Source organism: Tenrec ecaudatus, chromosome 2, assembly GCF_050624435.1.
Source record: "Tenrec ecaudatus isolate mTenEca1 chromosome 2, mTenEca1.hap1, whole genome shotgun sequence".
Classification (NCBI taxonomy): domain Eukaryota; kingdom Metazoa; phylum Chordata; class Mammalia; order Afrosoricida; family Tenrecidae; genus Tenrec; species Tenrec ecaudatus.
The window spans coordinates 202,914,761-202,929,396 of record NC_134531.1 but is presented as its reverse complement, the minus strand read 5'-3'; the positions used below and the strand labels follow the sequence as shown (position 1 = coordinate 202,929,396).

Genomic DNA, 14,636 nt, shown 5'->3' with positions numbered 1-14,636 from the left:
CTTGCATTTTTTGTTAATGTAAAGATCTGACAGCTAGTACAAGCTGGAAGAAATGAGAGCTATAATTAGAAAGTTCAATTTATTATGGTATCCATGATTCCTATATTGACTCTCCTATAGTAATATCTTTAAGAATCACCTTTAGAATGTCTGTTTATTGTATCCTGGCCGGGCATTTATTTAAGCAGCTTTATCCTAAAACTTGAGGGAAGTTATGCATAGTATTAAAAGTTGTCATTATTACCTTTATTTTTCCGATGTTGATAAACTGGAACTATTAAAATCTTGAATTGAAAAACTAGTCACATTCAGTATAAGAATATCTACTTACAAATCACACAGGGAGTTCTCCTATTAATATAACTGTTACATAGGATTAAATTATATTCCCAATATGGATATCTGTGCATATTTTCTGAGTGTTTTAACTAATTATAAAAAATGGAAACAGTATAGATTTTATTTTGTTTTGTCTAATTCAAATGGATCAGGAAAGTTGAACTGGCTCTTATAACGATGCAATTTATTTACTATGTCTTAATCCAGGTATGCATAAATCATTCTAAATCTCAGTTTGCTAAATTTGTATACAATCTTTATCACACATTCAGATTCACATTAGTATTTATCATCCTCGTATTTACTTACATTTTCTGTGAAAGCAAGGTAAATTCCAGCTGTCTAACTATTGACATTTTGATGTGAAAGCTGTGTCACATTTGTCTATGCTGAATTTTCCCAGTGACTAATGAATCAGATTTGAAGAAAGATGAGATTTTTTCTCCTGTACAGAATTACACTCTTGAAAACCCAAGGAACAGTTCATCCCTGACTCACAGTGTCACTATGAGAGGGACCTGACTGTATAGGCAGTGAGTTTGAGTTTTAGAGATTGTTTTCTGAGTTAGTCATGTGGAAATTCTCTTTCAAGATACTTTGTAGTCTCTATATTGAGTTGTTATTATATTTATTGATTTAATACATATCTACATTTATATTCTTTCTGTATTCATTGTATATTTGGATTATGAGACATAATCCTCTATGTAAGGACAAATTTATTTGAACAGCAAATAAAAATATTTAAGTGAATTTTCTGGGTTGAGATATCATTTAAAGAATTTTTACCAATAGAAAAAGTTAATGCCAACATGAAATGTTTAGTGTATCTCTATTTTCTGAATTTCTACCTTTTAAATTATTGTTATGAATCTCTCTACTGCATATTAATTTAAAACAAAATAATAACACAGATTTTTCACTTGCACTTGTGGTGATCCTTTTTCCATTCATAGCTGTTTATCCAATTCCTAATGTGTGTGTGTGTGTGTGTGTGTGTGTGTGTGAAGGTGTGAAGGTATATAGTTAACCAGGAAAACTGGATAAGAATTGTGGACTTTGAGTTATGATACTGATGTGGAATATTGATAGGACCACAGATTCCCCCAAAACAAACTGATGTATCTTGAAAGTACAAACAGAATGCTCCTTAGGAAAAAAGATGACAAAACTTCAGCATATGCATTTTGGAGACCATTTCCTGGGATGGACATCATGCCTGGCAAAGTAGAGCATCGGTGAAAAAGAAGAGAAAGTCAGTGAGATGGATTAACACAGTGGATGAAATAATTGGCTCCATTATGCAAGTGTTTTATTCAATGGCATATATGGTTTCTAAGAGTCAAGTGCAACTTTCTGTCACCTTACAACCACAGTAACATCTGCATAACAATCAATTTTCTTTGACATCTAGACTCCTCTACAGATGGTACTAAATTATATTTGGGAACAAAAGTATACAAATGATTTCCCATTTTATGACTGAGGAATGTTGATGGAGTGAGGACCGGGGCTTCGTGCAGCCCACTTGAGTTAGCGCTGCAGTAGGAAGCAGTGAAGGAACCGTTCAGAAAGGTTCAGAATGAGCGCATCGCAAAATACTGCTGTGAGATACCAGTCTAGTGTTGCAGGATGCCAACAGTGGTTCCCTGGATTTTCTTTCCAAACTGCTTTTCCAAAGAGTACATTAAAGAACTACTGGTCATCAATATCAAAAATGAAAAAAGATAAACTGAGACCATAGTACCAATATTATGAATAGGTTTGTATTAATATACTCAATATATTTTAGAAATAAGCATTATCATCCACAATTCTAAATATTATTTCATTGAATATAATTTTGTGTGCCTAACTCAATATAAAACTTAAGTCATAATAATTATAGTCAACTGAATTAATTTTATGAATCCTCAATATTCTATTATGTTCCTGTTAAAAATGAGCAGAATTAAATGAAATAATTTCAAATAACATCCATTTCCTCACTCTAGTCTCTATAAAGTTAACTAATCATGAAGCTTAACATACTCTGGAGAGAGACAGAGGTGGCTGGATGTAGGCTATGTATAGTACTTGGTATAGTAGAGAGACAGTTAAAAAGAGGATGATATTCAATGAAATAGACTGACACAATGGCCGCAACAATTGGTTCACACATGACGTCAATGGTGAGGATGGTGCAAGACTTGGTGTTGCTTTGTTTGGGATCAAATATGGTACTTTGAGATAGAACCAACTGGATGGCACAGAAAAGAAACAGCAACACCTATGTAGGGATAAAAAACAAAACAAACAAACGAACTGGAGTTACAAATAATAACTCATATTAAATGGAAGCAGAACATTTTTTAGTAGTGTTAGTCTGCAGATGAGTGTGAATAATATTTGATTAACATCAAGTTAGTGCTTGCAAATTGTGTGTCTACAGGACAGGATATAACTTTCTGTTTGGGTTTCCAACAATTTAATATTTTACAAGAGCTAAAAGGCTTCTCTCTCCCCTGAAGAGCCTTCTAGTTTCAAACAGCTGATCTTTGGGTAATGGCCCAGGGTACAACTCACAAACTGCCAGAGCTTCTTGAACAAACTATTTTGGTCATGTGCCATCCATTCATTTCTAACCCATAGTGGCCTTATGCACACCTGAACAAAATCCTACTGGTCCTGTGCCATCCTCTCAATTGTCCTTCTCCTTGCAACCAATTTGTCAATACATCTCCTGAGGGTTTTCTTTTTAACTATTCTTCGACTTTATCAAGCACACACTTCATCAGGAAATCATCTCTCCTGACAACATATCCTAACTATGTAAACTTAAGTCTTGCCATCCGTGCATCTCAGGAGCACTCTGCACATATTTCTTATAAAAGAGATTTATGTCTCCTTCTGTTAGTCCTTGGTACTTTCAAACTTCTTTGCCAGCACCAAAATTCAAATGCATAAACTCCGTTTCAGTGTTCTCTGTTCAATGTCAACTTTCACATGTATATAAAGCATTTGAAAATACCAGGTCTAGTGATAGTGGTACATGAAAGTAACAGCTTGCCTTACAATAACCTGCAGAGGTCCTAGGCAACAGATTACCCAGTGCTATGAATCCCTTGACTGCTGTTTCCGGGACCATTGATTATGGATGCAAGCAAGATAAATATATTTGAAAAGTCCAGTGTGAGCATTTTGACCTTCTTTTTATAAAGTTGTAATCCATAATGAAGATTGTAGTCCTTGATCTTTATTAACAAGTGCTTCAAGTTCTCCTCATTTTCAGAAGCAAATTTATGGGATGTGTGATTTGCGGGTATGAATAACCCTGCCTGCAATCATGATGCCAATATTCTTTTTTATGCCAATATTCTTATATATATAACACATTTTCTGTAATGATTGACTCCACATACAGATTAAATAAATATGGTGACCAGATACAACTATGAACTATACTTTTCCTAATTTTAAATCATGCACTCTTTGTTTCTCTGGGTAGAATAAAGAAAGTTTCATGGACACACTCATTTGTGTATAACAATATTTAATTGCTCTCTCTCGCTCTCTCTCTCTCTCTCTCTCTATATATATATATATAAAGTGCAATTAAATATTGAGAAAACATCTGTATCTAGTGCAGATCAAGTCCAAAAGGCTGATATTAGGCCATATATCTGACACTAATCTATAAATTCCCCATCAGACTCATGAAACACATGCAATTCCTCCAAATGCAGGAAGATCACAGGCCAGTAGGTGGGAAGTCCTGTGGATCCAGTGGGGGTGGTTCCTCCAGCTCCCAGGGTTCTGGTTGCATCAGGGTAGCTCTTTGTGGCTTCTCCTCAGAAATATCTCAAAGGGAGTACGCCTAGAGAGAACATGGTGGGTCCAAGGAGGAAATATAGGCATTCCAAGAATCCTCAGGAAAACACCATATCTACAAAGAGGCCTTGTTGCCTATAAATGGATTTACAGACTTCTTAATCCTCTAAAGCCCCAAATAACACCAGATTATATAACTACCACACACTATTTCCTTGTTCTGGTCACACAACTACCGCTGGCTGAGTGTACACATTCCCTATGTGTACAGTGAAGTGAGCTGCAATCAGGAGACTGACTTATGAGGGAAAGGAAGAGATACTCAAGGGAGAGAAAACCTCCTGAACTTCTCCACTGGCCAGTTTTTGTGAGCACACCAAAGGAGGATGCAAATGAGGAAATTGACACACTCAAATGCAGGACATTTATTAGGGCACAACAATTCCAGGCTTAAAATGTTCTCATGGTTGATAACTGACAAACATGATCACATTCTGACCTAAGGGAGAACCCTGTCGTTGCAACAAGGAATCCTCTTATCACTCACTGTCTGTGCCAAGTTCCTGACACCTGCAAACAGTCACCCACTCAAGGTTTAACCAGTCTTTACACCTAAGTAGCTCTCCCATGGGGAAATAGGACAATGTTTCCCTACACTTGATGACATCCCTATTTTGTTAGGATACGCACAGTCAAATGCCTGGCCATAGTCAATAAAATGCAAATTAACATGTGTTTGTTCTTCTCCGCGTTCAGCCATGATCCATCTGACAGTAGTAACGCTATAATTTTTCCATATCTACTAAATCTGACTTGATTCTCTAGCAGCTCCCTGCCGATATATTGCTGCAACAATTTTTGCATGATCTTAAGCAAAATTTTAATGCATGTATTTTGATGATATTGTTCCCGATGGTGAGAACTCTATTGGGTCACCCTCTTTGGAATATGTACAAATAGGGATCTCTTTAGTAAGTTGGACAAGTACATGTCTTGCAAATGTCTTGTCACAAGCGAATATATTCTTCCAGCTCTTCATAAACTTATTGAATATTTCCGTTGGTATTTTCTAAAATATTTAGAGCCTTGTTTTTAAGCTAATGTTTTCAGTTCCCCTTGATCTTTTTCCTTAAGACCATTGGGTTTTTTTTGTTACTATTATAAAAGTTTTATTTAACAAAAAAATTGAACATGAAAAATGTACATAGCCTCATTTTTACACTGCAGTAAACGGGTCCTTTGGAAAGCGGGGTGCATTGAAACAAGTGATGTCGACTATGGAACGTAGCCATTATACTCGCTCCAAGGCCTCTAACATGATGATCCTGTTGCCTCTTATCCCCACCATTCCAATATTGTTTTGTTGTCCACTAGTTGCCATCTTCACACATTCATCTATCACAAGATTCATAAAGGGATCAAATCCCCGAAGTATCCCTTGCACATTCCTGCCACCCTTTAATTTCAATGATAACTTCTTGTCCATGAATTATTTCAACTCGGGTGGATGAGCTTTGCTCATTGTGCCTTCTCGGGAGGTTCAGCCAAGACCATTGTTTTTGCTCATATGCTGAGCAAGAAATTGTGCACTGTTGACTAGGTCTTTTTGGTACAGTGGCTGTGTGTTTTTACATCTTCTTTTAATGCTTCCTGCATCACTTAATATTTCCTTCCTCATATCTTCCAAAGGTGCATCACAAGGCTTTAATTTTTCTTCAGGTTTTACAGTTAAAACATCCTGGATGTGCTCTTCCTTTTTGTTTTCTATTTCTAGTGTTTTTCACATTTAGTTATAACATTTTACTTTGTCTTCTCAGGTGCCCTTTGACATTTCTTTTGAGTTCTTTGACTTCACCATTTATACCATTTTCCATGGCTTGTCTTTGATTGGGTGTAAGTTTAAGACTCTCCTCTAACATACACTTTGATTTTTATTCATATCTTATCCATTTAATGATCTCTCCATTTTTAACAGTTTTTTAGGACTTCATGCACATGTCATAAATTCAATCATGCCAATAAAAATTATACAATTACTACCACATTCAATTCTAGAATATTTTCTTCTTCCTTGGACTCATTGTTATTTGCGTTATTATGTTTCCCTAAAGTGGCAAAAATTGCACAAGAAAACTCTACAATTCTGCAAATTATGCATGTAAAATTCAGTGCCATTGATTATACTCCTGATTATATGAATCATTATTGATATCCTTCTCCAAATTATTCCACCACTGCCAGGAACATAAATGCAATGACTCCTAAAATAAAAATATTTCTCCTTCAAGCATAACAATTATTGGTCAAGATAGACTTCTTACCTTTTCCCTTTATTAAGAAATGTCTTCTGCCATTAGGGGTTTAGAGTTTTTTTTTTTTTTTTTTTTTTTTTTTTTTTGCAAAAAATCACTTATTCAGATGTTCTCAAAATTCAGCTGAGATAAACTCAAGTTTAAATTTTTGCTTTCATGTACTTGTATTACTTTTTTTCTACTTCAACCTAAACTCAAATGTGACCAATTGTTACAGTGCCTACTGCTGGCCTAGTTTTAGCTGTTGGGATTAAACTTTTCCATCATCTTACATTTCATTTGTAGAGGTGCTTATGTAAGTTACCGTTTGTGTTGTTGAAAAAGGATGTTTGCTATGAAGACATCTTTGACTACCCATAATTCAATCAGGTGACCTCCACCTTCATTTCTATCACCAAGTTTCAATTTTCCAACTCCTGCTCCATTTTATCTTTTTCCATCTGCCAATCATTATCAATGCACCTTAATTGTATGTTTCATTAATTCCACCCTCAAGTCTACTGAATTCTTCAATGTGTTCATCACTAGCTTTTTGGTTGGTACATACATTTGAATAATAGTTGTATTGATTGCATATCCTTGAGGCAGGAATATATATCACAGGCCACATTTTACTTCAAGATTGATATTATAATGTCCTTTTGACAATGAATAGTATGTCATTCCTCTATATAGTGCCATCTCCTGCATAGTATATCATATGGTTTTCTGATTCAACTGGCCAATACCAGTCCTTTCAGCTCCCTAATGCCTAGAATAGCCATCTTTATAGGTTTAAATTCATTTTGATGACTATACATTTTCCTAGATTCATACTTCACACATTCCAAGAGCTGATAATTAGCAAACTTTTGCAGCACTTTTCTTCTTCATTGTCTCTTCTTACACTGGAAGCTCCACTGGAACATGTGTACTTTGGGTGACCATGCTGACATGTAAAATATCAGTGACATTGCTTCTAGCATTACAGCCACACAAAATTCACCATACTATGACAAACTGACAGACTGTGACAAATAGAGAGTAGATTCTACTTAGAGACTATAAATAAGCAATGCAACAGTAGTAAATTTTTTAATGTAAGTCTTCCAGAAAAAAGTCTCTAACTCTGAACAAATTACCTTTTCCTGCATGGAATTAGGAAGAATGGTGGTTGTGGGTGGATGGCAGTGATTATGATATTATTCACATGTGACTAATTTTGAACAGGATACCCTGGAATGACATTCTGCTGTGTTTAAAATGAGCACTCTAGAAGCACTAGGAGAGATCTCATTACTAGAAGAGCCTGCAGTGGAGCAAGTCCTGTGAACACTGTATCCAGAAACAGCTAGAACACAAACAGCAGACACAGGACAAAGAGGCAGAGCGTAGAATCGATTTCTGGGCTTCCCTAACCAGCACCAAGTAAAAGGGAATGTTTTTGTCCTGTAGGCTGGCTTGTGGAATGGAATACCTCTAAGTATTTGATTGGGAAAGTTGGGCTGCCTAGCTCTCTTAAGTAGACCAGAGTGCCTTTTGATTGAGGCTAAAAGGAGAAGGGATCTTCTGTGCATTTAATTAAGGGACTGAGTTTACTCACCCAGTTTTGCTCCTGTAGGGAACTTGAACAGGACAGCTTCCCGTTGACCCTTACAGTTGAATGATATGCTGCCTTGGGGATTTGTCAGCAGATCTTAAAGAATGTTGTAACATGTCCTGAAAAACAATTTCCCTTGGTATTTCTCATTGGCATTTCTATGTGGAAACTTCAATAATAGACATTTAAATCATGGATTTTACCTGAGTTCTGTGTAGCCATTTCAATGAATATTGGAACCTGTAGAGGTAAAATAGAGGATAGTATTAGAATTTGTATTAATAAATATTACACATTTAATTATTAATTACAATTAAACATTTAGTGTAACAATGAACTTCACAAAAACTATATATAAGAAGTTAAGAGAAGCTGTTGTCATAACAAGAATAAAAATTCACTGACATTGAGGTAATGCTGACACACAGCAAACACAGGTGGGTTTCCAAGACGGTTTACAAGAGTAGAAATCCCAGACTTCCTACTGTGGATCTTCAGGTGGCTTTGAACTGCAGACAATGTGATCCACATTGCATAACACCTACCTGTCCAGGCACCTTAGTGTGATAAAAAGCTTAAAGTTAATAAACATAATTAATAAGCAAATGAGAGTACCAAATCTTTCCAAGGTGAATAAAAACTATGTAAAATTTTCTTCCTTAAAACAAAAAGATTCAATCTGTGTTCCTGCTGAATAATTTCACAGGAGCAAGAATTTTCAACAGATCTTGAAAGACTGTGTATTATGCCATTATGGAGCACCCATAGAGCACTCAGTTACTTCTTTGCTCATTCACATTAAGTACAAGTTGAAGCCTGTGGCTACAGAACATCTTTATTCTTAAGTATCAACATTAATTAATAACTTATGATTTTCAGCAAAAACTTAAGAAGAGCTATTTATTTTGCACATGTGAATTTTTTTCAGATTACCTACTAAGATCTATTTAGAGTATTGAAAGGCCATGATATTACTTTGAGCGCTGAAGTGCACTTGATCAAAATCATGGTATTTTCAACTGTCCCATGGATATGTGAAAGTTGGACACTAAATAAATAAGATCAAAGAAGATATGTTTGTACTGTGGTGCTGGCAAAGAATGCTGAAGTCTCATGGACTGCTAAAGGAGAAACAGTTCTACCTCGAAAAGAGCACTGCCACAGTGCTGCTCAGAGAAAGGATGTTGACACTTTGTCTTACACACTCTGAATAGGTTCTCAGCAAAGATCCATCCTTGGAGAATACATCATGTTTGGTAAAGTGGTGTGGCAATGAAAAAGAGGACAGCCGTCAAGGAGTTGGACTGACTCAGTGGCTGCAACAAGGGGCTCAAGTATAGGAATAATTGTGAGGATGGCAAAGATCAAGGCAGGGTTCATTCCTCTGTGTCTAATATGACTAAGGGTCTGAATCAAACAGATGGGCCCAACAACAAAACTACCTGCCAGAATCCACTTTCCAATGTACTCTTCATGATAGCAAGGCTGGTCAGAGGAGATTCACTGGAAACTTAATCTGTGTAATGACTCTGCAAATGGAATTTGGCTTCCACTGTCTTCTATGGCCTTCCGCAAACCAGATCTTCAATATCAAATCTGACGCCACCCCCTTCTTTATGTTCAGATTTTATTATTTACAATCCTTGGATCACACAGCCTAATGTGCCTTTTCCATGTGAATTTAGTAGATGCTTTACTCAGATGACTGCTTATCTGAAGGCAAGCCTTTGTAATACTGGTCCTGTATTTACTGATTGCCAGGCACCATCTAGTGTCTACTCAAACCTTGTTTGGAAACCACAGGGCCATCTCAGGCTAGAGACCATTTAATACTTCTTTTACTACCTTCTCAAAAGCATCAGTCAGGGATTGGTCTAATTTTTTTTTTTTTAACAATTTATTGGGGCTGATACAATTCTTTTCACAGTTCATACATATACATACATCAATTGTATAAAGCACATCTGTACAGTCTTTGCCCTAATCATTTTTTTCTCTTTTCTTCTTTTACATTTTATTAGGGACTCCAACAACTCTTACCACAATCCATACATATACATACATCAATTGTATAAAGCACATCCATACATTCCCTGCCCCAATCATTCTCAAGGCATTTGCTCTCCACTTAAGCCCCTTGCATCAGGTCCTCTTTTTTTTTCCCCCCTCCCTCCCCTTTCCCCCCTCCCTCATATGCCCTTGGTAATTTATACCTCGTTATTTTGTCATATCTTGCCCTATTCGGGGTCTCCCTTCCCCCCTTCTCTGCTGTCCCTCTCCCAGGGAAGAGGTCACATGTGGCTCCTTGTAATCAGTTCCCCCTTTCCAACCCACTCACCCTCCACTCTCCCAGCATCGTCCCTCACGCCCTTGGTCCTGAAGGTATCATCCACCCTGGATTCCCTGTACCTCCAACCCTCATATGTACCAGTGTACAGCCTCTGTCCTATCCAGCCCTGCAAGGTAGAATTCGGATCATGGTAGTTGGGGGGAGGAAGCATCCAGGATCTGGGGGAAAGCTGTGTTCTTCATCGATACTACCTCACACCCTAGTTAACCCATCTCCTCTCCTAAGCCCCTCTATGAGGGGATCTCCATTGGCCGACACTTGGGCCTTGGGTCTCCACTCTGCACTTCCCCCTTCATTTAATATAATATATATATACACACATACATATATACATATACACATATATACACCTACATACACACACTTATATATTTTTTTTTTTTTTTGCATGATGCCTTATATCTGGTCCCTTGGGCACCTCGTGATCGCACTGGCCGGTGTGCTTCTTCCATGTGGGCTTATTTGTTTCTGAGCGAGATGGCCGCTTGTTCACCTTCAAGCCTTTAAGACCCCAGACACTATCTCTTTTGATAGCCGGGCACCATCAGCTTTCTTCACAACATTTGCTTGTGCACCCATTTGTCTTCAGCGATCCTATCATGGAGGTGTGTAGTCTATGATATGATTTTTTGTTCTTTGATGCCTGGTAACTGATCCCTTTGGGACCACTCAATCACACAGGCTGGTGTGTTCTTACATGTGGACTTTGTTGCTTCTGAGCTAGATGGCCGCTTGTTTATCTTCAAGCCTTTAAGACCCCAGTCACTATCTCTTTTGATAGCCGGGCACCATCAGCTTTCTTCACCACATTTACTTGTTCACCCACTTTGGCTCCAGCCGTTGTGTCGGGAGAGTGAGCATCATAGAGTTCCAATTTAATAAAAGAAGGTATTCATGCATAGAGGGAGTGTTTGAGTAGAGGCCCAAGGTCCTTCCGCCACCTTAAATTTTATATTAGTAGCTTTAGTTCAATAATAGACAATATATCTTTCATTCTATTGCTGTTACCTTTCAAATTTATTGCTTTTGATTTACCATTAATAATCAACTGTGAAGTTGATTCAGATAATGATGGTGTATTTGACTGAAGTGAGTACATCAATTCTCCTTTCATAAGCCTTTCTTACACACATGCTCAATATATTAAATCAGTATTTTCATTTATAAAACTCTACAACTTATCCTATATTTCCAAAGAATGCTTAATCCTATCATCAAAAGATAAGAATTTGGACCTAGAATTTATTTTGCAAACTTGGTCCTTTCATGTTTTACAAAAAATCTATTAAAATGTTATCTCTAAAAATTCACATAAATAACTCTAATTAATCTCAATGGATAGGCTATCATACATATGACCAAAAGGCCATTGAATGGCCTTAATCTTTTCTGGAAGCTACAATTAATAGCTTTCCCTGAGGATTTAAAGATATAATAAGTACACTAGAATATATTAAAATTGAATGAGCATCACTGAACATCAGACACATCACTGTTGAAGGTGTAGAAAAAATATGCAACTATGACAATGAATAATCTTCTAGAGAGAATTTTCATTGAAGGGATTTAAAAAAATCCACTGGGTTGGGTGGGCTTTACATCAATGAATTTTATGACAGTTAACTATATTAACAAACAAAAGATAAAACTTCAAGTGTGGTGCTCAGATATGGTTCTTTTTTACAATTTTAGTGATTTATATTTTGCTTTCTAATGAATTAGAAAATAGTTCATGTAGAAAGTTATAATTTCATTAATTTGTGCTTACTATATGGAGAAGCATCATTTTATAATTTACTAGAATTTGTTACTTTCCTTACTAATTTACCATATAAAACAATTATTTAAAAACAGTAGACTGAATTTTGTCAGAGATGCAATTTCATATGAGGATAGTCAGAATATTCATTTTGGTAGGTTGCATAATTTTATCATTTAATTTTAGGGAGAGAAGAGTGTGTTAGCAGACATGGGCAACCTCACCATCATCACAGAATTCCTCCTCATGGACATCACAAGCTCTCAGGAAATCCAAGTCTTGCAAAGTCTGCTTTTCCTACTGATTTATCTGGGATTCATGGCTGGAAATCTTCTAACTCTTACTGTCATTATAACAGACATGCACCTTCATTTCCCAATGTACTTCTTTATAGCCAACTTATCCTTGCTAGATTTTTGCTGTATTTCAGTAACTGTCCCCAAATCGGTTTTAAATTCTCTGATGGACAGTAAAGTGATTTCTATCAGAGAATGTGTGGCTCAAGTTTTCCTATTTATCTTATTTGTAGCCACAGAATTTTTTCTCCTTGTGGTCATGTCCTATGACCGCTATGTTGCCATTTGTCACCCTCTGCATTATCAGCTCATCATGACCCCACGGCTGTGCACACAGATCTCGGGTGGCACATGGGCCAGTGGGCTGGTGTACTCAGCAATCCATACAGGCACCATGTTCAGGCTGCCCTTCACAAAATCCAATGTCATTCACCAGTTTTTCTGTGACCTTCCTCAAATACTGAGCCTTTCATCCCCGTCCGTGCAGTTTTCTGAAACAGTGGCTCTTGCAGTCAGTTCTGTCTTTACTTTAATCTGCTTTGTTGTCTTATTCACCTCCTATGTTAAGATATTTTCTACTGTGCTCCGGATGAAATCGATGGAAGCCCGAAACAAAGCCTTTTCTACCTGCTCCCCACAGCTAGCTACAGTTATTGTGTTTCTAATCTCTGGGATATCTGTTTATTTTTGCTCCAACTCAGATGCATCATTGGTTCAAAACCTTCTCACGTCTGTGTTCTACTCCATAGTGCCCGCCTTTGTGAATCCGATTATCTTTAGCCTGAGGAAAAAGGAAATCAAGAGTGCCCTTGGCAGAATGATATTTAGGTATTGCAAGTTCCTCTAAGGCTTTTTGTTGTTGCTATGTGCTCATGTGCTCTTTGGTTGACTGGAAATAGCATTATATCTCATAGCCTTTAACTTTCATGTTCAGATAAAATTAAAATTTTGAGTCTTTTGCTATTTGAGAAACTTGGGGTGTATATTAATAAGCAGTACTTAATTACTTGAAAAAGGCTTCACTTAAATTCAATGAAAGATTTTTACTAGTAGACACTGTGGTGAATTTTATTTATTATATGCTAAATATTGGATTGATACTACAATTTTAATAAGCCAATAGTACTCTCCATGAAGAAAAATATTACGGCATTATATCACACTGTCTTGTTTTCTATTATTGTTTGATAAAGTTTGGATGAACATTCATAATTCTTAAACTGTTATTTTTCTTAATTTTAAAATGTGCACATCCAAGTTTGATGTAAGTTACCTATTTCTACATATAAAATTCATTGATACTTGTCAGCTACTTTCAATTTGTTTCTACATTTTGGTTATTTTTGCCCAAGTTGTTTCACTGTCATTAATTTAGACTCAGTCACCCAAGGCTTCATTTTCTGGTTCCACTTACTTGCTGGTGCCGTCTGGGGATGGTGGCTGCTCAACACAAGATTAGTTGATTCAAGCACCAGAACAATGAGACTAGTGCTCACATAGTGATTGCAACCTCAAAAACCCTTTCTGGTAACTATGAGTCAGAATGTACTCATTGGGATTGTTTTATTTTGCATTATATATATATATATATATATATATATATATATATATATATATGAAAAATTTATTATTTATATTCTTTATTTTTTATTTACCCTTTAATTTTGTGTGCAAATTAGTTGGTTTCTATAGAAGAATTTTTTTCAATGTTACACTTTTTATTGCATCGTATTTATTTGATTGTTTATTTGAATTGTGATAGTTTTTTTCGATATGCCCACATTGTATGTTCCTATTGTGTAGATAGGTTTATTGTGCCAGCCTGGCAAATAAATAAAAGTGAGATAAATTAAAGAGCGGAGCGATAAATGGATTGGTGAGCCTCGAATTTCTTGTCTCTTGCTCTTTGATGATCAGAGCAGTGAACAACTAGCTGCCTTTGCTGGATCTGTGCCTCAACTTGCGAGCTACACCCCCTGGAGGACACCTAACCTGTGGACTGTTTATGTGTAGCTTGAGATTCCTTCAAGACCTGCTTCGCCACGCTACTGGAATATACATCGCTTGAGCTGGGGACTGTCGGACTCTGCCCTTTGGCTGACTGTTGGTGACTTGCCTTGCTGTTTGCTGCGTGTGGTTGGATAGCCTTAATTGCTCTACAGAAAAATACCTGGCTGTCTTTACTACATGA

At 36.7% G+C, this 14,636-nt stretch overlaps 1 pseudogene; it reads right to left on the bottom strand.

Moving 5' to 3' along the window:
- Nucleotides 1-5,440: 5,440 nt before the first annotated feature.
- On the bottom strand, nucleotides 5,441-5,671 carry LOC142441265 (small nuclear ribonucleoprotein G pseudogene; annotated as a pseudogene).
- Nucleotides 5,672-14,636: the final 8,965 nt, after the last annotated feature.